Below are 25,949 nucleotides of genomic sequence, written 5' to 3'. Positions count from 1 at the left end.
ATACATTTCTAATGGAATATAGTTTGGCAGTTTTCTTTAAAAACTAAACATATATTTGCCACCTGACCCAGCAATTACCTTCCTAGGCATTTATCCCAGAGAAATAAAAGCTTATATCTGCACAAAAAAACTAAACATGATTGTTCACAGCATATTTATTTGTATTGACCCAAATATACCTCAATAGGTGAATAACTAAACTGTATACAGCCACACCATGGAATACTACTCAGCAATAGAAAGCAACAAACTATTGATACATGCAACAGCTCAGATCAATCTCAAGGTAATTGTGCTGAGGGGGAAAAAGCCAATCTCAAAAGATTACATACTCACCAAAATTTATATGAAGACATTTCCTTTTCTTCCACAAATAATCCATACCCCACACCCATACCTGCTGTTGACATTTAGTTTTGGCATAACACCTTTGTTACATTCAGTGGAAGCATAGTACAATGTCACTGTTGACTATAGAACCTAGCTTGCAATGTTGACATCCATTTTGATCTGCCTCATGCAAAAATGTTTTTATTTGTACTTTAATCACCATCATTATCTTCTCTAGACATTCCTAAGTTATACCTTCTCAGTCTTTATCCTCTAACTTTCCTTCTGGTTTCATATGTGCCCCCAGCCCTTCTCCCTCAACCATACCCACATTCAGCATCATTCCCTGTACTTATATTATCGTGCTACCATCAGGTAGTATTGTGCTATCCATTTCTGAATTTTTACAGTCAGTCCTGTTGTATAATCTGGATTCCTTCAGCACCAAAGGCCCAATCTCTACCCTATTTCTATCTCCTGATAACCTGTGTTCTTAACTTTAACTCTCAAAATTCACTAATATTAGTTCATATGAGTGAGACCAGGCAGTATTTGTCCTTTTCTTTCTGGTCCTGATTCCCAGGGATGAGCTGGGATCTGGCATCATGGCAATGAGAAAACCTTCTTGACCAAAAGAGGGAAGAGAGAAATGAGACAAAATAAAGTGTCAGTGGCTGAGAAATTTTGAACAGAGTTGAGAGATTATCCTGGAGGTTATTCTTATGCATTATATAGATATCCCTTTTTAGTTTATGGTGTATTAGAGTGGATGGAGGGAAGTATTCCAGTAGCCCTGATTCCCGAAGACAACTGTATTACTTTTGTAACTTTTACAATGTGACTATGTGATTGTGAAAATCTTGTGTCTCATGCTCCTTTTATCCAGGGTATGGACAGATGAGTTAAAAAAAAATTAAGATAAAAAATAAATAAGTAATGTGGGGAAATAAAAGGTAAAAATTGGGTAGATTAAAATACTGCAAGTAAATGAGAGGGAGAGGTAAAGGGTTTGGGTGGTATGAATTTTTTATTTTTTACTTTTATTTCCTTTTTTTGGAATGAGGCAAATGTTCTAAAAATGATCATGGTGAATAATACACAACTATGTGATGATATTATGAGCCATTGATTGTATAATATGGTCAGACTGCATGTGCGTGAATATTTCTCAATAAAAAATATTTTTTTAAAAAAAGAAAAAAGGTTATATACTGTACGATTCCCTTTATATAGAACTCTAAAATGAAAAAAAATTATGGAGATATGAAAACAGATTAATGGTTTCCTGGAATTAGAGATGGCGTGAGGAGGGAAAGGAAGGTATGAATGATATTTTATTATCGTAGAATAGTTCTGCATCCTGATTGTGATTGTAGTTACATAAATCTACATATGTGATAAAATGGCATGGAACTATATACACATGTAATATGAAAAACATGCTCCTGGTTTTGGTATTGTACTGTAATTATGTTAGAAGTGACCATTGAGGGAAACTCTATTAAGGGTGCACAGGAACGCTCTGTACCATCTTTGCAATTTCACATGCATCTTAATTATTCCAAAATAAAAGCTAAAAAAAATTCATTAGGAAAATTAACTGTAAAGCCACCACTCCACAAGTTGTAAATCATCTTTGATCCAGCCCTAATGAAAAATATAGAAAATATGAAGTAAAGAAGAAAAGGTTAGTGAAAAATGAATTACCTTATCATATATATTTTTTTCCTCTGGTCAAACGTAAATAAACCAGAATCTACAAGAATTCCTTCCTTATATTTTTAATTTTATGGATGCTACATTTTAAGCAAAAGTGTTTTTGAGATGATTTACTAATCACTTTTAATGGTTGAAGGTAATAGGATATGAAGATTTCCCCAAGTGGTGTAACCTAAGAAACAATTTATTTCTAGAAAACAAAGTATTGGGGGAAAAAAGTTTCTGGATTATATTTCTACTGTGCACACAAAGGTCAGTAATATTATTAAATGTGACACTCCTGTATATTTTTGTACATAAGCTTTAGGACATGCAGACAGATCTGGAAGTCTTTTTTTAAGTTTGACAGCACTGCAGATTAATGATGAATTCAACTCTGCTTCTGCTTTGCTTGGCTGCCAAGAGATTTCTGGGTGTCACATAACTAACAACACAGTGAATCAGCTTGAAGACATATTTATAGAATGAAACAATCACTTAAGAAGAATTTCATGTAATTGTGTCATTGACAATGGAATAAACATGATGAAAACGAAGAGTGATTTAGGAATCTCAAGCATGCAATGCTGTGTTCTCACCCTTTATTCGTATGCTCAAAAGTAATCATAAGACTGGTGGTAAGCAGAGAGATAATGGGTTACTTTGATCAGTTTTCTCTCACCAGATACAAGCTCTCTAATGTTCAAGAGATTTTCATACTGTCTTGTCATGGACTTTCACAAGGTGTTCAAACAAGGTAAAATAGCAGCTAAAGCATAATTTTTAAAAAGCCTCTTGATCAAGATCATTAATCACTAACTTTACAGAGAATAATGTGAACAGAGTAGCACTGTCATAACCAATTCTTATCTACAGATGAATTTGGTTGCTGGAACTTGTTGAAGAAATGAACAAATGAAAACTCCTTGAGACTAAGTATTTCTTATAGAATACTCCTATAATTCTACTCTACGGCAAATGATGGAATACATATCTGTGCAAGGAAGGCTGAGATGCAGATGGAAATTCACAGAGGACTTCATCATCACCACAGCCATTCGCAGTAATCCATACCTAGATCCAAAGCTTAAATAGAAAAGTTTTTCAAGGGATTGTGTGAAGCAGCAATTGCCTGCTGTTCCATTTTCCATGGCTGTCAAACAAATCACCCCAATATTTAGCATGTAAAACAATGACATAAGGCTCGCAGGGTCCATGGGCCAGAAATTTTGACATGACACAGAAGGAATGGTTTTTCTCTGCTTCACAGTGTCTGAGACCTCATCTGGAAAGACACAAAGAATGGCAGTAACTGAAGAGCTGGAGGCTGCAATCATTTGAAGGAGTTCTCATTCACACTTCTCGTCATGGATACTTGCTGTTGACTGGGAGCTCAGCTAGTCTGTCAGCTTTCATTGTAGGTAGAACCTCTCCATCAGGCTTTCTCCATCTGGGCTAGTTTGCGTTTTCTTACAGCTCCAAGTACAAGAGTCCCAAGGAAGGAATGTCACTATGTGATACTCGGAAGTCACATAGTTCCACCCCCACCATATTCTTTGGGTAGAAGCGGTCATAAAAACCCACCTAATGGTCACCTTTAGAAAATGCTTATAAGAAAACAGGGTCCTAGATTGTAAGCTTTTAGAGCTGACACATTAAGTCCGGAGTGGTGATTATTATTTATGGGTTTTGAGAGGCTGTTTTATATGTTATATAACATATAAAACCTGATATTTAGAGATAAGAATGAAGCTGATCAGGTTGGGGTTAAAGTAATTCAGAACACAGGGGTAAGGAAGAGAGTGTCTATATTTTAGAACCACACATACTCTGAGACTAAAGGAAGAAAGGTTTATTTGGCCTGGAACTGAAATTTTCTGTAACGCATAATCTAACTCAACCTATCTGTATAGCTCATTTGAACAATTGAAACATGGAGCCCAGAATAAGAAAGAAGTCCTTTAATCCTGTATAAATTATTGTAATGCCTGGATACATCCTAGAGTATATTAAACAGATAATCAAAAAGTATTGGCAGGTGGTGCGGTAGTGGCTAAGTAGTAGAATTCTTACCTGCTGTGCCAGAGACCTGGGTTCGATTCCCGGTGCCTCCACATGCAAAAAAAAAAAAAAAACAAAACAAAACAAAACAGAAGAAGTATTGGCAAAGTCCCTTGAGGGTTGGGAGAAAGAAAATGAAACTATTAAACCCAACCATCAGGGGATCCCCTGATATTGTGTCAAACTTTAGGGACACCCAAATCATATGGCCAGGCCCTGGATCATGAGGCTTACTCTTGTGAAGCTTATGTAGGTAGCAGAGAAGCTTAGCCTCCCTTTAGGTATGCCTAACAGTTACTTCTGGAGGACCTCTACTGTTTCTCAGATGTGACCTCAGTCTCTCTAAGCCCAACTTAGCAAGTGAAATCATTGCTCTCCCCACTACTTGGGGCATGACATCCAGGGGTGAAAGTCTCCCTGGTGATGTGGGAGATGACTCCCAGGGATAAATCCAGACCCGGCACCGTGGGATCAACAATTCTATTCTGATGAAAAGGGGGGAAAGAAGTATAACTAATAAAATATTCGTGGCAGAGAAAGTTCAAATAGAGTCGAGAGGCTACTCTGAGTCACTCTTATACAAGCTTCAGTTAGACTTTGCTACCTATCATAACCTGCCAACCCCCAACCAGGACCATTCCAGCCAATCCTACAGAACACCTAGGGCAATATATAAGAGTCCACAAGGGTTCCATGCACTAGGATAACTTTCCAGAAACCTACAACCTCCAGATGGGTCCCTGGTCCAAAGAAGTCCTAAAACCTAGAGAACCCAACCTCTCCAGAACATCAGATAGTTCCATCTCCCTACCCCACATTAGTGACAGACCCTTCCAACATGAAAAAGTTAGAATGGCCATAGCCCAAACAACCCTAAAAAGAGGGATGGAAAGATCAAAGGTGATGGTGGAGTTATACAGTGAAGATAAGATTTAGCAATGAATATGAATGCTGAATCATTAAATTGAGATCTCTTTTAGTCCTCGGTATCTTAGAGCAGCTGGAAGTAAAAACCAAAAATTGTGGAATCGTAACCCATCTCAAAGCCTGAAATATGTTCTACAACTAATTGTGGCACTGTGCTTTGAAATTTATTGCTTTTTTGTATATATGTTATTTTTCACAAAAAAAGAAGGAAAAAAGTTTATTGTGATGATAAAAAAATATTTATTCCTTTTAGCTTCCTATATTCTGGAGCAGCTAGAAGGAAAAATCTGAGAGGATGGTATAGTAAGTAGCCCATGATGAACTCTGGGATCTTTCCTGCAACTACTTGTTGAAGAGTGCTTTGAAAACTATTGCTTTTTCATTTCTTTGCTTTGTATATACATTACATTTTACAATAAAAGTTTAAAAAAAAAAACACCTAGTTTCAAGGAAAGGGCATATAGATTTTACCTCTTGATGGGAGAAGGGCAAGTTCTAAACAAAGTGTAGGGTGGAAGCTATGACTGTGGACATCTTTGGAAGATGCAATCTGCTGCACATGTTAAAAATAATAAAAATAAGGCATATGCATGAAAGCAATACTCTTAGTGCTGCTTCTGAAAATATTCAGTAGGTATCTTCTTTGAGAAGTACACAGAATTTCAGACTGTAGGATTGTGTCAGTGAAATTGCCTCACCAATTAAATTAAAATATATATTAAATTATAATTCAAGGCAATCCACAAGAGGATATAGAAATAGTTTTATTAGTGTTGAAAGAGGGTTTTAGGGGCAGGCCACGGTGGCTCAGCAGGTAAGAGTGCTTGCCTGCCATGCCCCAGGACCCGGGTTCGATTCCCGGTGCCTGCCCATGTTTAAAAAAAAAAAAAAGATTCCACAGAGCCTCTTTCTTAGCACCTTCAGCCTCACAATGTCCAGTGACAAATAATTCACCATCTCTAGGACAGTCTATTCCATCAAAATGTTACAAGACTGGGCCAATATCACAAGCAGTGTGGAGTGAAAATGAGAGGCGGTGTACAAAGATGGGGCATACATTTATCTTTAAGAGGAAATAGAATCTGGGTAAATGTAAAGGAAATAAATATCACTATAAGGCAAATTCTACACCAACACACATTCTGGAAGTAGAAGAGCCTTGGCCAAGGGGACGGGGGTGGTATTGAGAAAGTTTAACATTTGAGGAGATGTTTCAGTTCGCTAAAGCTGCCAGAAGACAATATATCAGAAATGGGTTGGCTTTTACCAAAGGGATATAATAGCATACAAATTTACAGTACTAAGGCCATGATAATGTTCAAATTAAGGCATCAACAGGATATCTTCTCTGAAGAAAGTCTGCCGGCACCTGGGCACTTCTGTCACCTGGAAAGGTACATGGCTGACATCCATCGGCCATGCTTGCTGGGTTATGTTGCTTTCAGTTTCTGGCTTCTTCTCTCAGCTCCTATGGGGTTTTTTACTCTCTGTAAGCTCTCTCAGCTTTTTTGTCTTTATCCTCTCATAAAGGATTCCAATAATGGGATTAAGACCTATCTTGAATGGGATGAATCACATCTCAAATTAAAACAACCTAACCGAAAGTTCCCACCCATAACAGGTCTGGATTAAAATCCACTCACAGGAATGGATTAAAAGCCATGACCTAACCCCAACCAAAGCCATTCCAGTCTGTCCTAAAGAACACCTAGGACAATATACAAGAATCTACAAAGGTTCCATGCACTAGGGTAAATTTTGAGAAACCTACAACCTCCAGAAAGGTCCTTGGACCAGATAAATCCTGAATCTTAGAGAGCCCAGCCTCTCTCATAATCTCACTTCATCTCCCTACCTATATTATTGACAGCCCTTCCAATGTGAAAAAGTTAGAAGGGCCATAGCTCAAACACCCCTAAAGAGTAGGATAGAAAGATCAGAGGTGATAGTGGAGTTATACAGAGAAGGTAGGGTTTAATAAATCAGTATGATTGCTGAATCATTCAATTGATATTTCTTCTATTCTCCAGTATCTTAGAGCAGCTCAAAGTAAAAACCAAAATTGTGAAATTGTAACCCGTACCAAACTCTGAAATTTGTTCTACAATATTGTGCTGTGCTTTGAAATTTATTGATTTTTTGTATATATGTTATTTTTCATTAAAAAAAAAAGAAAGGAAAAAAAGCCAATTGTGATAATTAAAAAAATGTTTATTCCTTCTAGCCTCCAATGTTCTGGAGCAACTAGAAGGAAAAATCTGAGAGGGCGGTATGGTAGCCCATGACAAACTCTGGGATCTGTCCTGTAACTACTTGTTGAAGAGTGCTTTGAAAACTATTGCTTTTTTCTTTCTTTGCTTTGTATATATGTTATATTATACCAAAAAAAAAATGTTAAAAAAAACCACATGACCTTTTCTTGGAGTGCATGACAGCTTGAAATCAGCACAGGAGAGATCTGGAAGATAAGGCAACAAACACTTTGGGATCTAATGGGGGAAACCTTTAAGGCACAACTTTGTATTTTGTCCTATAAGTAACAGATTTTACAGTTTTTGAGCAGCTGAGTAACACAATTAAGGTGATTTCTAGGAAGATCAGCCTGGTAATCTGAAGGGGGACAAAGCGGAAGCAGCAACATGCGCTATGGCATCCAGGTGCGCTCTGTAATGGGGAGGCCATCCAGAGCCAGGGGGAGCACTGGTGTAGCAATCTACAATCTTCTACACCTGAACCTATTGTAGACTGCACGCAAATTTATCTCTTATCCACCCTCTTCTGTCAAGCAAATTACTGCTCTTACTGATTAAAAGCAGCAGAGGAGTGGCTAAAAGTTGGGGCTTCCTTTAAGACCCAGTTCAAGGACAATCTGTAGAGCAAAGCTTTCTGTTATCCCACAGCTTCTTCCCCCAACTCACCATCAAGCTGGAGTAATTGACCATACATTATCTTTTTAGTTGATGTGTAATTTACATTCAGTGAAATAACCCAGATCTGAAGTGTACAGTTTAATCAATTTAATAGGGGGGATAAGGGGTAACATAAATTGGGTAGATTAAAATACCTGTGGTAGGGCAGGCCACGGTGGCTCAGCAGGCAAGAATGCTTGCCTACCATGCCAGAGGACCCGGGTTCGATTCCCAGTGCCTGCCCACGTAAAAAAAAAAAAAATACTTGTGGTCAATGGCGGGGGCGGGGCAGTAAGGAGTATGGGATATATGCACTTTTTTTCCTTTGTATTTCTCTTTCTAGAGTGATGCAAATGTTCTAAAAATGATCATGGTGAAGAATACACAGCTATGTGATGATACTGTGAGCCATCGAGTGTGTACCGTGTATGGACCATATGCGTGTGAAGATTTCTCCATAAAAGTATTTTTTTAAAAATCAAGGACTTATCTGGAGCAGTTAGAAGGAAAAATATGGAGGGATTGTATGGTGGCCCATGACAGGCTCTGGGATCTGTCCTGTAACTGCTTGCTTTGAAAACTATTGCTTTTTTATTTCTTTGCTTTGCTATACAATAAAAAAGTTAAAACAAACAAACAAACAAGGACTTAGCCTATTAACTAGAGAGGGTACTAGGGGTTTTCCAGGTGAGAAAGTTTAGTATTTCCTTAGTTTTTTCTCCAGTCCCTCAAGGGACTCTACCAATGAGCCAGGACCTTTACTTTTAATTATCAGTCCCCCATAGTCTGGGATGTATCTGAGAATTACGTTAACTATACAAAATTATCAGGCCTTGTTTCCACTCTGGCCTCCATGTGTTTAGGTTGTTTAAATGAGCTATCCAGGAAGGTTGATTTAAATTTTTTGTTACTATTGTCCTTTGCCCTGTATTCTGATTTACCTTAGTCCCAACCTAATCAACTTCATTTTTATCTCTAATTGAAGGCTGACCACTTTTTTGGGTTACTTTAACAGTTTTATGTGGGAATCCAGTCTTTTAGAACCACAGAACTCCAGCTCCGAGTCTTAGGTTTCACAGAGGTACCCAAAGTTCAAGAGAAATACCACTGTATATAGCACAGCATCTCAGAATGTAGAAATATGCTTACAACTCCAGACTAAATGTGACTGCTATAAGAGCTACAATCCAGGCTCCAATTTTTTATAAGTATTTTCTAAAAGAGACCATGCCATATTTATTCTTTTGCTTCTGGCTTATTTTGCATAACACAATGTCCCAAAGATTCATTCACTTTGTTGTGTGCCTCATGACTTCATTCCTTTTTGTTGCCGCATAATATTCTATCATGTGCAAACACCATCATTCGCCATCCTGCTTCTCAGTCATTGTGCCCTTCGGCCCCCTCTGTCTATTGGGCATCATAGATAATGTCCAAAATAAACAATCCATATCTTATAGTGTCCTCACTTACTTGTACAATCATCAGCACTCTCAATTTTAGATTATTTTCCTAGGTCCAAAGAAACAAAGAACCGATAAACCCAGCCTCATCAAATATCAAATGTAAACTTCTTCTTATCAGCTGCCTCTCCCCCCAACATTTACCCCCAGTATTGCTGTGATACTATTGATGTCTTCCTGTTAATTATATGCCATAGCATGCAAAAGAAGTTTTCCCCCTGGGCAGGCCATGGTGGCTCAGCAGACAGAGTTCTCTACTGCCATGCCAGAGACCCAGGCTCGATTCTCAATGCCTGTCCATGCAAAGAAAAAAAATAGGAAGTTTTCCCCCATACACCTCTATTTTTGACTCTCTGTACAAAATCAGATCTTTGGAGTAGTTTGTGCAAGAACTTATTTATAATTGTAGAATTAATCAGTGTGATACATTACTCTATAAAACCCCTTTCAATCGTATTCACTTTCGATGTGGCCACGTTACTTATAACCCCACTAATGAACTGCCTTCACTTCTGTCCATTCCCTTACATTTAAGTGCAGCCTCATTAGGTAATTGACCTCTCATCTCTAGCTTTTGTGTGCCTCTAGGTCCACCATAGTCTACATTGTAAGCCTCTGAGTTTACCTTTCCCACGGTCATAATAGTGAAATTGTACAGTATCTGTCCTTTTGTGTCTGGCTATTTCACTCAGCATTATGTCCTCAAAATTCATCCATGCTGTCATATGCTTCAGGACCTAATTTTGTTTTACTGCCATGTAATATTCCATCTTATGTATATATCACATTTTGTTTTACCACTTGTCTGTTGGGGGGCCCTTGGATTTTTTTTCATCTTTGGGGAATTGTAAATACTGCTGCTATGAACAACACTGCACAAATGTCTATTTATGACCGGTTTCAGTTCTTCTGGGTATGAACCAAGTATTGCTATTGCTTGGTTGTAAGGCAATTCAATATTTAACTTCCTAAGGAACTGCCGAACTGTCTTCCATAGTGGCTGCACCATTATACATACCGACTAGCAATGAAGAAGTGTCCCAGTTTCACCACATCCTCTCCAGCATCTGTAGTTTTCTGTTTGTTTAGTAGCAGCCATTCTTATAGGTGTAAGATGATACCTTATTTGAGTCTTGATTTACATTTCCCTTATAATTAATAAAGATGCACATCTCTTCATGTGCTTTTTAGCCATTTGTATTTGTCCCTCAGAAAAAATGTCTTTTCATATCTTTAGCCCATTTTATAATTGGGTTGTTTGTTCTTTTGTTGTTGAATTGTATAATTTATGTACACATGATATCCAACCTTCGTCTGATATGTGGTTTCTAAATATTTTCTCCTGTTGAGTTGGCTACCTCTTTACCTTTTTGACAAAGTCCTTTGAGGCACAGAAGCTTTTGATTTTGAGGAGTTCCCATTTGTCTATTTATTCCTTCATTGATTGTGTTTTAGGTGTAAAGTTTAAGAAGCTATCTCCTATTACTATGTCTTGAAGATGTTTCACTACATTTTCTTCTAGGGGTTTTATGGTGCTGTCTCTTATAGTTTAGTCTTTCATCCATTTTGAATTATTTTTTATATAGGATATAAGGTAAGGGTCCTCTTTCATTCTTTTGACTATTGATTTCCAGTTCTCACATACCCATTTGTTGAAAAAACTATTCTGTTCCAGTTCAGTAGATTTGGGAGCCTTGTTGAAGATAAATTGACCATAGATTTGGTGGTCTATCTCTACACTCCCAATTCAATTCCATTGGTCAATATGTCTATTTTTGGGCCAGTACCATGCTGTTTTGACCTCTCTGGCTTTATAATAAGCATTAAAGTCAGGAAGTGTTAATCTTCCCCTGTCACTCTCTTTCTTTTTAGAACATTTTTAGCTACTCACGGTCTCTTTACCTTCCAAATAAATATGATAACTAGTTTTCTCTAAATCTTCAAAATAGGCTGTTGGAATTTTGAGTGGTATAGCATTGAATCTGTAGATCAATTTGAGTTGAATTAACATCTTAATGACATTTAATCTTCCTATCCATGAGCAGGGAATGTCTTTCCACCTATTAAGATCTTTGATTTCTTTTAGGAATGTCTTGTAATTTTCTGTGTACGGGTCCTTAACATACCTTGTTAAGCTTATTCCTAGATACTTGGTTCTTATGGTTGCCATTTTGAATGGAATTTTTTCTTTAATTATTTCCTCAGTTAGGTTATTACCTGTGTACAGAAACATTATTGATTTTTGCATGTTAATCTTGTATTCTGTCACCTTGTTGAAATTGTTTATTAACTCAAGTAGCTTTGTCACAGATTTCTCAGGATTTTCCAAGTATAGGATCATGTCAACTGCAAATAATGAAAGTTTACTTCTTCGCTTCCTATTTGGATGTCTTTTATTACTTTCTCCTGCCTAATTGCTCTAGCTAGAATTGCTAATGCAATGTTTAATAATAATGGTGACATTGGACATCCTCACTTTGTTCCCAATCTTAGGGGGAGTATTTTAATCCCTTACCATCAAATATTATGCTGGCTATGTATTTTTCATACATGTCCTTTATGACATTAATGAAGTTCCCATCAATTCCCACCTTTTGAAAGATTATTATCAGAATGGATGCTGGATTTTGTTAAATGCTTTTTCAGCATCAATCAATATGATCATGAGATTTTTCCTTTTTGATGTGTTAATGTGCTGTATTACGTGATTGATTTTCTTGTGTTTGAACCACCCTTGCATTCCTGATATAAACCCCACTTGGTCATGGTATATAATTCCTTTAATGGTTGTTGGATTTGATTTGCTAGTATTTGTTAAGAATTTTTGCATTCTTAACAATCTCTTAAGGGAGACTGGCTTATAGTTTTCCTTTCTTGAAGCACCTTTATCCAGTTTTGGTACTAGAGTGATGTTAGTTTCATAAAATGAGTTAGGTAGCATTCCTATTGTTTCAATTTTTTGAAAAAAGATTGGGGTTAGTTCTTTTTGGAATGTTTGATACAATTCCCCTGAGAAGCAGTCTGGCCCTGGGCTTTTCTTTGTAGGTAGCTTTTTCACGACTGATTGAATCTCTTTACTTGTGACTGGTTTGTTGAGATCTTCTTCTATGTCAGTATCGATTGTTCATATCTTTCTAGGAATTTGCTCATTTCATCTAAGTTGTCTAGTTTATTGGCATCTAGTTCTCCTAGTATCCTCATATGATTTTTAAAATTTCTTTAGGATCGATGGTAACAATCTCCCTCTCACTTCTTATTTTGTTTATTTGCATCTTCTCTCTCTCTCTCTCTCTCTCTCTCTCTCTCTCTCTCTCTCTCTCTCTCTCTCTCTCTCTCTCTCTCTCTCTCTCTATCTCTATCCCTATCTCTATCTTTCTCTTTTTGTCAGCCTAACAAGGTGTCTATTGATTTTATTGATCTTCTCAAAGAACCAACTTTCAGTTTTGTTGATTCGTTCTATTTTTGCTGTTGTTCTCTAGTACCTTTATTTTTGCTTTAATCTTTCCTATTTCTCTTATTCTATTTGCTTTGGGGTTAGTTTGCTGTTAGTTCTCCAGTTTCTCCGGGTGAGCAGTTAAGTCCTCAATTTTTGCTCATTCTAGTTTTTTAATATAGGCATTTAGGGCAACAATTTTCCTCTGCACTGCTTTTCTGCATCCCATAAGTACTGATATGTTGTATTCTCCTTTTCATTCATCTCCAAATATTTACAAATTTCTCTAGCAATTTCTTCTTTGACCCACTGATTATTTAACATCCAGGTATCTGTGAAAGTTCTGGTTCTTTGGTGGTTATTACTTTCCAGCTTCATTCTGTTGTGGTCAGAAAAAGTGCTTTGAATAATTTCAATCTTATTAAGTTTATAGAGACCTGTTTTGTGTCCCAGTATATGATCTATCCTGGAAAACATTCCAGGAGCACTGGAAAAGAATGTATATCCTGATGTTTTGGAGTGTAACAATCTATATATGTCTATTGGGTCGAATCCCTTTATCAAATTGTCTAAGTTCTCTATTTCCTTGTTGATCCTCTGTCTGGTTGTTCTATCTATTGAGGAGAGTGGTGCATTGAAGTCTCACCCTATTATTGTTGAAACATCTATCTGCTCCCTTCAGTTTTGTCAGTGTTTGCTTCAGGTACTTTGGAGCTCCTTGATTGGGAGCATAAGCATTTGTGGTTGTTATTTCTTCTTGCTGAATTGTTCTTTTTATTAATATGTAGTGTTCTTCCTTGACACTTATGACATCTTTAAATTTAAAGTCCATTTTGTCTGATATTACTATAACTACTCCTGCTTTTTTTTGGCTACAACTTGCATAGAAGATCTTTTTCCATCCATTCACTTTCAATCTATTTGTATTCTTGGGTCTAAGAAGAGTTTCTTGCAAGCAGCATATAGTTGGATCATGTTTTTAAAATCCATTCTACCAATCTGTATCTTTTAATTGGTGAGTCTGGTCCATTAACATTCAAAGTTATGACTGTGAAAGCAGTTCTTGAGTCTACCATCTTATCCTTTAGTTTTTGTCAGATCTGTATATTCTCTTCCTTTTCTTTATCTCTTTTTATATTTCAATTTGCCCTTACTCATACTCTTCAATTCTGTGCCCTTCTCTAGCTTTCCCTCTTCTGTCTCTTTTTTTTCAGCCATCAGAACTCCCTTAGTATTTCTTGTAAGGCAGAACTCTTGTTGACAGATTCTCTTAGCCCTTGTTTATCTGAGAAGATTGTAATCTCTCCCTCAGATTTGAAGGACAGTTTTGCTGGATAAAGAATTTTGACTGGAAGCCTTTTTCATTCAGGACCTTAAGTATATCATACCTTTATACCACTGCTCTCTCATCTCCATAGTGCCTGCCTAGTAGTCCAAACTGCATATATATATATATATATACATATATATATATATATATATATATATATATATATATATTCACATACAAACAGTCCATCTGGACTCTACGATTAGGAACTCAAAATATTATCACATAGCTGTGTATTCATAACCATGATTGTTGTTAGAACATTTGCATCATTCCAGAAAAGGAAATAAAAAGAAAAAAGAAAAAACCTCAAACATCCCATACTGCTTTACCCCTCCCTCTCATTGACCACTAGTATTTCAATCTACCCCATTTTCTTTTACTACTGATAAATAAATACTTATTTATTTTTATCCTTATGTTTTTACTTAACTGTCCACCCTGGATAAAAAGAAAGGCCAAACTTAGTCTTATGTGATTTCCCTTATATGTAGTGAATCACTTTTCTCTTGCTTCTTTCAGGACTTTCTGCTTCTCTTCAACCTTTGACAGTGTGGTTAGTATGTGCCCTGGAGCAGGCCTATTTTAATTTATTCTATTTGGGGTTCATTGGCCTTCTTTGATTTGCATATTTATGCCCTTTATACTAGCTGGAAAGTTTTCCCCATTAACTCTTCAATTAAACTTCCTAGCCCTTTCCTCTTCTGCTTCTGGGACACCAGTAATTCTTATATATGTGTTCTTTGTGCTTTCAGTTGTTTCCCTGAAATCCTATTCCATTTTTTCCATCTTTCTTGCCATTTGTTCTTTTTGCACTTGTATTCAATTGTCCTGTCTTCTAGCTCACTTATTCTTTCTTCTGCCTCTTCAAATCTGCTGTTGAGTGTCTCTAGTATATTTTAAATTTGGACTACAATATCTTTCATCTTTGTGAGATCTGTTATTTTTCTATTTCTTCTTTCAAATTTTCTTTATGTTCTTCCAGTGTCTTCCTTACATCCTTTATGTCCTTATGAACATCCTTGATAAGTTATTCCAAATTCTGTATCCCCTCTAGTGTTTCAATTTGGTCATTTGGCTGAACCATATTTGCCTGAATCTTCATGTGCTTTGTGATTTTCTGGTGCATTTGAGGCATTTGATTATCTTAATACAGTTTTCTGCAAGTTGGTTTCCTCCACTTATCTAAGGTTTTGCATTTGCTTAGGTTTATGTTGAAGGTCCCCTTTTGCACTTGATTTGTCAGAAATTCCCTGCCAAACCAAGGCCCAGAGCTCATGAAGAGGATGTAATTCTACTTGAAGCTTCCTAACCGATGGTGCACTTGAGCCACCTCTTCCCCTTAGGCCTGCATCTCCCCAACTGCAGTGGTCATCTGAGCAAGATGGAGGCCTGATGTGATTGCTGTCAGGGCTGCTGATTTACGTGCACACTGAGACCTTCCCACCCTGGGGCTGGGTGTGAGCAGTGTACAACTCAGCAGAGACTCCACTTATAGGTCTGATGGGTGTGGTGGCCCCCAGGCTTCCACTTGGGATGACCTTGGGCAGTGGGGCTGGGTATTTCAGCTGCCATCACCCAAGCCATCCAGGAAGTGCTTGGTGGCTGGTCCTGGCATGCAGCAGACAGTCATTCCTGGTGCATGGTAGGGCCGCCAGTTCCAGCACACACCAGGGCAAGTGGTCATGGCAGGTGCCTGGGTGCACTTCCAGGTTCCCCATGTGACCTCCTGGCTCTGGAATTGCATGGGAAGGTCTCTCCAGCTAGCTGTGGGGGTAGGCTGGATTGGAGGGATGGTGTGCTTTTTGATACCCGCACTTCCCCACACACTGCTGTTTGCTCCGGTTGGGTCATATCCAAACTCACTCACCCAATTCTCTCCATCCCAGTTTCTCCACTTTTTCATCCAGAAGGTCCCTATATAATGCAGAAGACTTTCACTGGTCACTCGTACCCTGGAACTGCAGTCCTGGTCATTTTTCTGTCCCTTCTCATGTTGTTCCATGTAACAGTGGTGAATTCAAACTATCCTAAACCACCACTTTCCCGGAAGCCTTCACTGCTTATTTTTTGGTGGTTGCTCTGGAGATTACCAAATGTGTGCTTAACTAGCCTATGAATAAAGTAAAATCTTATAATTGTAGACTACCAGATATCCTCCTTCCAAATTTTGTGCTCCTATCATCATATACTTTACTTTTATATGTTTCACACTCCACGTTACATTATTATTTTTAGTTTAAAAAGTAAAAAAAAAAAAAATTTAGGAAAAAACAAACAATCTTTAAGGTGTTTTCTATTTATCGTACATGTGTTCCTGGGATTTACCCCACCTTGTCATGAGATATTATCCTTTTTATATATTTTTGGATTTGGTTTGCTAAAATTTTTGTTTAAAATGTTTGCATTTATGCTCATGAAGGATATTATTATGTAGTTTTTGTTTCTGTAATGTCTTTATCTGGTTTTGATATCAGGGTAATACTGGCCTTATAGGAGTTGAGATTTTCCAGTGTTTATGTAAGATTGGTATTGTTTCTACCTTAAATATTTGGTAAAATTCATCAATGAAGCCATTTTGGCCTGGAGTTTTTTCAAAGAGAAAGTTTTTAAGGATTAATTCAATGTCTTTTATAGATAGATTATCTCTTGCTATTTGTATTTTATTTGTCTCTCCCATATGTTCTTTGCTCCATTTTCCTTACTTTTTGACTTCTTTTGTTTTAATTGAGTAGTTTTTATGATTCCATTTGATCTCTTCTATTAGCTTATTGATTATAACATCTTGGGGGGGGTTGTGTGTTTTAATATTAATTGTTGCTTTGGGGTTTATAGAATACATTTTAACTTATCACAATTTATGCTCGAGTGATACTACAGCATTTCACATATAGTATAAGAAACCTACAATAGTTTACTTCCATTTCTTCCTTTCCAATCTCTATGCTCCTGATTTCATAGATGCTTGTGATATGCTAAAACACTACATACCGTATTGTCATTATTTTTGTTGAAATAGCCAAATGTATTTTATAACCGCTTTATTGAGATATGACTCACATCCCATACAATTCACTCTTTTAAAGTGTACAACAGTAGTTTGTAATATATTCACAGTCATGCAACCATCATCATTTTCTAATTTTAGGACATTCTCACAACTAAAAAGAAACTCCATACTATTAGCAGTCACTTTCCATTCTCCCTTACTCCTCTACTCCATTTTCTGATGATACTGTAAATGCAATTACCTTTATTTCATTTTTGTACTTCTCATTACAGTGTATAAAAATGCAATAGATTTTTACATATTACTCTTGGATCATGCAACTTTGTTTAATGTGTTGATAATTTTTAATGTGTGTGTATGTGTGCATATTCCTTAGGATTTTCCATATACAATTTCATGTCATGTGCAAATAAGAGTTTTTTTATGTCTTCCTTCCCAAGCAAATTACCAATCATCTTTTTTGTTTGTTTGTTTTTTTGCATCAGGGAATCGAACCTGGGTCTCTGGCATGGCAGGCAGAAATTCTATCACTGAGCCACTGTTGTACCTCCCGCCAATCATCTTTACATTGGTAATATACAATTGCCATTACTTTACAATGTAAATACCAATACTTACATTGGTAAATAATATTTATATTACCCATGAATTGACCATTTCCAATGTTCTCCCATATTCATGTAAACCCATATTTCCATTCATTATTTTCCTTCTGCCTAAAGCACTTCCTTTAACATGCCATGTAGCGGCTGTCTTGCTGGTGATGAATTCTTTCGGTTTTTGCATGTCTTAGACAGTTTTTATTTTACCTTCATTTTGGAAAGATATTTTCACTGGGTAGAGAATTCTAGGTTAATATCTTTATTCTTTCAGTACCTTAAAGATATTGCACAACTGTCTTCTTTCTTGCATTATTTCCAAAAAAAAAAAAAAAAATGCTTTCTATCATCTTTATCTGTATTCCTCAGTATGTAGGATCATTTTTTTCCTCTGGATATTTTCAATATTTTCTCTTTATCACTGGCATTGAGCAATTTGTTTATAAGGTGATGTTATATTTTTTTCATGTTTCTTATGCTTGCGATTCATTGAGTTTCTCTGAGGGGTAACAGTTTTCATCAAATCTTGTAAAATTTTAGCCATTATTTATTCAAATATTTCTTTGTCCACTTTTCTCTCTCCTATCTTTTCAGAATTCCAATTATAAGCATCCTAGGGCACTTGAAGTTCTCCCATAACTCAATGATATTCTGTTCATTTTTTAAATTCTTTTTTTTCTGTGTACTTCATTTGGATAGTCTCTATTGCTATCTTTAATGCCATTAATTTTTTTTTGCAATGGCTAATTTGCTGTTAACCCCATCCCATGCATTTTTTAAAATTTTCATACATTATATTTTTCATTTCTGGATGTTCAGTCTGAGTCTTATTTATTTCTTCCATGTCACCATTTTTTGGACAAATAGAATATAGTTTTTAAAACATTTTTATTGACAAATCAGACACATACTGTCCACACATGATTAGAATACAGTTTTTACAATTGTTTCAATGTTCTAGTCTGCTCATTGTAGCATTTGTGTCAGCCCTTAGTTGATTTTGATTGATTGATTTTTTTTCCCCTCCTTATGGGCTATATTTTCCTGCTTCCTTCCTTCCCTGGTAATTTTTATTAGATGTCAGGCCACTATGAATTTTACCTTTTGAAATGCTAAATATATTTGTATTTCTATATACACCGTTAAGCTTTGATCTAGGATGCAGTTACGTTACCTGGAAATAGCTCCATCCTTTTGAACCTTGCTTATAGGATTTGTTAGTCAGTACAGGAGCAGTAGACAATCTAGGTCTAATTATTTCCCACTGCTGAGTCGTGACCCTTCTCTAGTCAATGCCTTGTGAATCATGAGGCTTTCCAGTCCGGCTGGTTGGTACAGGCACTTTTCTACTCTTCTCAGCCCTGTGTGAACACCAAGTCTTGTTACCACTACTCCTTTCTGCCTTGGGGAGTTTCCTCAAATGTGGACAGAGAAATATTCAGTTAAACATTTGAAAAGGGCTTCCTACGTATCCCTGCAGCTCTCTCTCTGTGAGTCTCCCCTTTCCAGTACTCCTTTCTATAAACTTTAGCTATGTTGGTCTCCCATATTTTCGGTGTCATCTTACAAACCAGGGAGGCTTCTAGTCTCTGCCTGGTTCCTTCTCCCTCAACTGAAGCCTGGAAAGTCACTTTAGATAGTAAGCTGGGATATTTAAGGGCCTGCCCCTTTTATTCCCATCTCTCAAGGATTACTGCACTTTGTTTCCTAATGTTTAGCGCCTTGAAAACCATCGTTTCATAAATTTTGTCCACTTATCAGTTGTCTAAGAGAGGAGGGTAAACCCAGTTCATGTTATTCCATCTTGGCTGCAAGAAGATGTTCCATGTATTAGCTTTTTTCTTTTATTTGGAAGGGTAAGGAGAGGGAAGGTGGTGCATTGTCTGGGAAACTAATGTATTAGGTTTAAAAGATGATAGTCTACTTAATAGAACCGTTAGTAGAATTTCAGAAATTGTGACATAAAATGCCGAAATGTGATCTGAAAAAAATTTGGTACCTAAGGTAGAAGGTATTTTCTATTAGTGCTGTCTTTTTTTGTGATAAACTCCCTTATCTTTGTTCCTTGTTTTCAGATACATTTGCTATCTGCTTTAAGCCTGAAAACAACCTCAACATTTTACATTTTTGTTATTTATAATGGATTCCATGGAAAAAAATTAAGAAGCATGGATGGAAGCAGCCCTTTGTGAATGTGTAATTGTAAACTAGCATCAGTCCTTAATCCATTACATAAAATTGATATTCTATATGTCAGCATTTTAAAGTGGGACATCGTGATTTGATCACAATGACCGAATAGACAGAAGAGTAACAAGAGGTTCTACTTCCCTTGAGTCTACTCCAGGCTCTCTCTCTAACTTGTAACCATGCAAGTCACATAATTCCTTTAAACCACAGGATTTGTTTTCACCTGCAAAATGACCCAGCTAGATAACATGAATGATTCTCATACTACTTGTATTAAAATCACTGAGAGCTTTTTATTCAAACTTCCCAAAGCATAACAGAGTATTAAATATTGGAATAGAATTCTTTTATTTTTCAAATTTTAATTTACTTTATTTTAAACTTCAGTATATTTTAAAGGGTATACTTTAATTTTAAAACATTTATGCTTATAGAAAAAATTCAACATTCAGAAGTTGTTAAAGAAATGATTCTAGAACATTGAGTGAGCAAAGAAGGCATTATTCCTTAATGACTGGAGCCTTAAGAAGATATATTTCTCTCTTTCAAGGCACTAGCCTGTCAGTCCTCAACACTCATCCCTGTAAGCTCAGCAATGTTATACCCATTTTACAGATAAAAATGAACCTGGGGCTCACAGTTGGAACTTGAACTCAGATCATTTGAGTGCAAACTGAGCATGTGCACAGTAGGCATAGCTGTCTCCTTTGGGTATCTTGCAATAGTTCTTTACCAGAATAACAATCTAGGGGAACATGCCAAAGATTGCAGAATTACAAATAGGGCTATTCTCCAGTAGAAATTATACTTTATATGATTTTACAGCAAGTAACTGCTCCTCTTTAATCATATCCACGTGCATTGGATAATAACGTTAACAACAGTCTTTTGCATGCAAAGAAAATTTTGTGCAGCTTCTCAGTAGTGTGGAGAGAAATCATATCTACTGCATCATAGGTGACAAAAAATATGGATCAGTATCTTTAAAAATATTCACCCATAGAATAGAATTCTTAAAGAAAATGATGAAAATTTGAAAAGGGAGAGTGAACTGACCCAGGGGTTCTAAAAGGTCAGACCTGGGTTGCTTACGGCCAACTAAGAACGATATTCAGCAGCACTCATCTTCGTGAAGGTATGAATTTTCTCCGACATCTCTCCACAACTATTTTCATTCTATGTCTACATTAGACACGCAATATTAGATGAAAGTATGAATGAAGAAGAGATCGTTAAATGAAGTTGAGAACTTGGACTGATTACCTCCAAAATTCCACCCAACCCAGAGATTCTGTATTCCTGTGAAGCACAATAACTGAAGTGCAAAGTGTTAAGGGAATACAAAGAATAAATTAATTTTACATCAGAAGAATGAGGGAGCTTGATGAAGGCAAGAGATAAGCCTTGATGTGTGCATGCCATTTGCTGAATTAGTTTGACAGTCTCTGTCATAATAAGTAACCAAAATCTATTCCAGAAACATAGTACCAACTCCTGAAGGCTTGAAGAATACCAGGTATCTTTACCGTAGGTTTTCTTAAATGGTGGGGCTTGAGGTTTCGCATAGTTCTTCACAGGTAACTTTCTGAAACTCTTCTTTAGATGCATAATTTTCTCTTCTAACTCTTCCACTCATAATAGCTACAAAATTTTTCTCTACCTCTCATCAACACCCTCTTCTCTTCAGGTCATCATTTCCTAGCCCTGCCTTCTCATATATTCCTCCCAGACAAAAATGACTTGCAGAACTCCCACTTCCACCCTCCAGTTGCACAGATAAATCTAGTAGTTCCTTGGATTCATGGACCTTGCCTGGTTCTCTCTTATTCCCCACAAGGGAGGTGCTCAGAGCTCTCTAGAAAGTTTGATTCATTAGTCACTCTGACCCCTTTTCTCATGAAACATTCTTGAGAGAAATTTCTGGTGGGTAAAAACTCACCATTGCAACACAGTAAAAATCTTTGAAGAGTCAAAAAATTCACTCGCTTAAACATAAAATTAACTATGTAGAATATGTAAAATATATATACTCTATTGGTGACCTGGCAGAGGGGTGGGGTAGGTAAAAGCTCCTGTAATTTCCCCCCTCACCACTGGCTATGAGTTTTGTTTCCATTAAATTGATCCAGCAAATGGACTGTCTTGCTGTTCTGACCATTTTTATGTTTTCTATACTACATCATTCTAGACATGAAACTGTACCCTTTGTCTTTTTTCCTTAAACATCTGTATGTATAGCAGATTTCACTGAACATTTAAGAATAACAAGAAATGGGCCACATCAAAGATAACTCAAAATTTAATACTTCGACTTCGCTGTTCTCAAAATGTCCCCTGGCTATTTCTAACGACTCAACACACGTCCCTGTAGAAAGCAGAAGGAGGGCTCCAAAGTGAAAAGAGACTAAAGGAGGAAGGTTTAAAATAGCCAAAATATATAGCCCTTTCGCTTAAATTACTCTTTCTGCAAGAAACAAGATGAGACTTGACCTTATATTAAAGATCTTCAACCAAATTAACTGCTCTTTTCCATATCCTGCGACACTCAAAATGTTCAGAGAAAAATATAATAGGGGCTTGAAGATATTTCTCTGAGTTTATGTATAAACTCATATTTTCAGTAGTAGAATAATAGCACGAAATTTTAAGGGTCATTGATTTTGACACCTCTTTACAAAATACGATGCAAAAAAAAATAGAGAAATAGACACTATCTCACAAATGTGCATAAAATTCCAAAGCACCTATACTTTAGATTTTAGTATATATTTATATATCTAGCTTTCACTAGAAGAAAATGTGCTTTGTTTCATCTTTCAATCTCTCTAAACAAATGAATATACATACACATACATATATATAATAACATATTATGCTGTATAATAAGTGTGGAAATCAATTAACTCTCTCAAATGGCCTTACTACATCCACGGAGCTGAGGGAAGAAGGAAGAGTGATGGTTCCTATTTTGAGATTGGGGAAACTGAAGCACAGAGGGATTAAATGCCTTCCTTCCCTCAAGGTCACGTAGAGAATCCATGTTCTGGAGGCTGGGGGAAGGGGGCAGGTGAGTGAGATCTTTCCTTCCTATATGTTACCCATCACGCACACGCTAAGTCAATGGATGCTGGCACTTTACATAAATATATGATGATCCAGTGCTATATGTAATAAAAATCTGAACCATGAAATGTGGAAGCAATTCAAGAAAACAGATCTCACATTTATACCTTTGTCAGAGTCAGAATCTGACATGCTCTGATTAAAATTCAACATCTGCAGGCATTTAAAATTAAAATATATAGGTATTCATGTTTTCCTCCTTCCACAATGTTTTATAGCTGCTTTTTTCATCTTAAATATTAAAAACATTACAATTTTATTTCATCTGTTGAATTTCATGTCTCGGTATATTACACACTGCCCTTTCACCTCCGAGCTCTGGTTCAAATCCAGCTTTTAGCTGAGGAAATAAAAAACATCTGAAAACATTTAGTAGACTCATCTCTAAGCCTAATGGATTACAATTTACATTAACATGACAAACACAACAAATAAATATATTTGCCATGAATTAAAATGTTTACTTGAAAATAATCAGGAATGAACAGTATGCAAAGGCCCTTCATACAAGGCTGAAAACTACACCTTTATTTTACAGAGGATTTGAAGTGCAGAGAAAAATCGGGGCTGCACCTGTCCCACCCAAAACAGGTGAATCAGCAATCCAAATCATAGAAATTCTCCTTGATGTTTTTTGGTGGGGAAAACGGATGTTGGGCAGACTTGTGGGGCAGGAGGTACAAAAGAAGACACCCCTAAAAGAAACCATCATGCATCCATTCATGCAAAAATTCTTTATCAAGGCAAGTTCTACACTAAAATACTTTTTAGGTATTATTTCTTTGGTGCCTTCTAGCAAGCCAGGAAAATAAGGTAACTGCTATAAAAACAAATAAAAGAACACATTCTGTTCGTTCTCTTGAGGCCCAACTTTTATGAACAAATTCATACTCCGTGATTTAAAAACAAGGAGGCAATTTGATATTATATCTGCCAACCCCCCCCTCCCCCCGGGAACTTATGATCATTTGTCTTCAGGAGTAAGAGAAATGCACAAATGGTGAATCAGCCATGGAGGACTAAAGGACATATCCTTTATAAAGGTATTCTAAGTTTTAAAAATATTAAATGTGACATCGTGAAAATAAAATAATAAAATAAATTAAAATAATGCTTGTCCTATAGCTACTTTCTAAATTCCATCTTTGATGTCCACAGAATCATCATTATGGTGAGACTAGTCTCTGTCCTTTCTTCTAGCTCCTTCATTTGCCAATTTTCAAGAAGTACCCACATAATCAATTGCAATTACAAGTGGAACAAGTCACCTAAGTCCCTAAATCAGAAGTTCAGGGTACATCAAAACCTTTGGTGAATCTGGTAATATCCATTTTCTCAGGCCCCACACCCAGTGATTCCAAGTCTGAAGATAGGGAATAAGGCCTGGGAACATGCATTTTGAAGGCTTGTCAGGTGATGCTAATGCAGGTAGTTTAAAGGCCACACTATGGGGAAAACTGCTTAAACCGTACCATGCACCTGATTCCCTCTCCTCAATGGTTGCATCAAGATGAAGTGAAAAGTCAAAGGCAGTGGAAACCCACCTACCTCAATCATTGCTTCCTTTCCTCTGAATTTAGGACCTGAACTCTAGGAAGATTTCATGGAGGACTAGCATTTTCCTTGACAGAGGATCTTATGAGGTTAAGAGAAAATAGAGCATTTCAGGTGAGGGGGACCAATAAGATGGATATTTCATCCCAGGTCTCTCTGAGCTAGCAGCTCATGCCTTCCCCAACTTCATTTTTAGTAGCACATTGTACTGTACGTGTATGCTATTGAAGTTAAGTTCTGATCAAAGCAAATGTGATTGTTTCAGATTTAGGATGTTAAAATTTAAGCCCCATGGTAACCACAAAGAAAATACATGAAAAATAAATACAGAAGGAAATGAGAAAATGGTACAATACTAAAAAGGAAGCTAAGTATAGAATTGCCACATGATCCGGCAGTACCATTGCTAGGTATCTATTCAGAGGACATGAGGGCAAGGCCACAAATGGACATTTTCACACCAATGTTTACAACAGCATTATTTACAATTGCCAAGGGATGGAAACAGCCCAAATGTCCATTAACCGATGAATGGCTAAACAAGCTATGGTATATATATACAATGGAATATTATGCAGCTGTAAAAGAAAATAAAGTCATGAAGCATATACCAATGTGGATGGACCTTGAGGACATTATGCTGAGTGAGATTAGCCAGAAATAAAAGGACAAATACCACATATGGTCTCACTAATATCAACTATATTAATGAGTGAACTTGAAGAATTTCAGTTAAGAACAGAGATTATCAGGAGATAGAAACAAGATAGAGATTGAGTAACTGAAGCTGAAGGGAAACAGATTGTGCAACAGGACTTATTGTAAAAAAAAAATTCAGAAATGGAGCGCACAATACATTTGGAGAATTCCCAATATTCGCACAAGCAGTGGGGACAACCAAATCAATAGGCTGAGCCCTCAGTCTTGGGATTTGTCCCTATGAAGCTTATCCCCACAAAGGATAGGCTACGCCTACTTAAAATTAGGTCTAAAAAGAAAAACCAGATACATATGAGGGTAGGCATTGATCGAGGAATCTAGGGACAAAAAAAGATATGGCTTACAATAGCAAAATGGTAGAAGAAAGTCCTGCATTATCAGTAGTTACTTTAAATGTAAAGGGATAAAACTCTCCTGTCAAAAGGTAGAGATTGGCAGAATGGATAAAAAAGCACGAACTGACTGTATGCTGTTATAAGACACCCACTTTAAATTCGAAGAAACAAGTAGATTAAAAGTGGAAGGATGGAAAAATAAATACTGGGCAAGTAGTAACCAAAAGATATTAGTAGCTATACTAATATCAGATAACATGTACTTCA

This window comes from Tamandua tetradactyla, chromosome 12 (assembly GCF_023851605.1).
Source record: "Tamandua tetradactyla isolate mTamTet1 chromosome 12, mTamTet1.pri, whole genome shotgun sequence".
NCBI lineage: Eukaryota > Metazoa > Chordata > Mammalia > Pilosa > Myrmecophagidae > Tamandua > Tamandua tetradactyla.
The sequence above is the reverse complement of the archived record's forward strand: the minus strand, read 5'-3'. Positions refer to the sequence as shown.